This window comes from Nilaparvata lugens, chromosome 4 (genome assembly GCF_014356525.2).
Source record: "Nilaparvata lugens isolate BPH chromosome 4, ASM1435652v1, whole genome shotgun sequence".
Taxonomy (NCBI): Eukaryota; Metazoa; Arthropoda; class Insecta; order Hemiptera; family Delphacidae; genus Nilaparvata; species Nilaparvata lugens.
Window position 1 is genome coordinate 78,971,513 of NC_052507.1, and position 1,386 is coordinate 78,972,898.

At 31.7% G+C, this 1,386-nt stretch overlaps 1 non-coding gene across 1 annotated transcript; it reads right to left on the reverse strand.

The window, feature by feature from the left end:
• Nucleotides 1-564: 564 nt before the first annotated feature.
• Trnar-ucu lies at nucleotides 565-637 on the reverse strand. Its single transcript has one exon. It is a non-coding gene; the product is annotated as a tRNA-Arg (tRNA).
• Nucleotides 638-1,386: the final 749 nt, after the last annotated feature.

Genomic DNA, 1,386 nt, shown 5'->3' on the forward strand with positions numbered 1-1,386 from the left:
TCATGCAATTTTTAACGAGATATTTTCCATTAAATCATTTCTATTATCTTCACTTTATATTATCATAGTATATTTATCTTGGGATACAGTTATAGCTTCAGCAAAAGCAGAACTGTACGTATTATTATTTAATAACAATTATAGTATAATAATGACATTGATAATTACTGTTATTTTTCTATTGAACTATTGGAAAATATTAATGTAACGTATTTTATTTATTAGAAAGCCAATACTTATTATAAAATAATAAATATGAAATAACAGTGAGAATTATTGTAACATTGATATCCTATAAATTTGCTCAGATACAAGTCATCAGTCAAAAATTATTATCATCAAGACTTGGAACTTGTATCTGTTCTGTTTGTAAGCTCTATAAAAATTAGGAGAATTTTAAGGTTTTAAATATTTCCTGAATTGCATTCAAAAAAATTTATGTTATTAGCAATAAAATAATATTTTTGGGAAGTAATTGAACAAAATGAGTTGTAAAATACCTTATTACTATCTCAAAATCAATAATTGCTTTGGAAGAATTGAAATGTTTGGTCAAAAATAATGCATCCCTGGTGGGGATCGAACCCACGACCTTTGGATTAGAAGTCCAACGCGCTATCCTCTGCGCTACAGGGACTGATGAGAGAGTAAGAGCGTAAGATCGTTCTAGAAAGCAGTCTACCTCTTTCTATATCGATTGCGTAACAGCATGGGCTAACAAACTGATATCTCAGCTCTAGTGAGGTCCACGTTATAATGGCAGTGGATAAAGATAAGAGAACAGCGCTGCCGATTCTCTTCTCAATCGATTTTATTTCTACACCGTCAAAAATAGATTTGGCATCGTTGCCGAGCTAGAAAAGGATAGTACTACCCTGCTTTGTGGAATGATAGACTAATATAGCAACATCAAAGTTAATCAACTACTGTCATAACGTGGACATCACTATAGTTACAATGTGGGAAACTACTACAGTTTGACACTGTTTTAAGCTGGGTTAACACCAAAGTTATTAACGAAATGTTAACTTAATCCTTATAGATTCTATTAGATTGAACATAACTTATCATACATATGATGAACATATGTGTTTGTGAAGTTCCGTTCAATCTAATAGAATCTATGAGATTATTTTACTAGTAGTTCTGTGAACAGTAGACCTCACGCAGTATTCTCATCTACAAGTACCTGATTGACCTTATGGAAATACAACAATAGATTGGCTTCTCCACACATCTGTGTAATCACTTGTCAGCTGATTTATGATGAATAGTTCTATAGTCTGATTTTTATTCTAATATTGGCGTATGAAGGAGGCTCCTTTTTCCTTTTATATTATCCTTCAAATGCAAAATTTCCAAAAACCTTGTATATACGTCGACGCG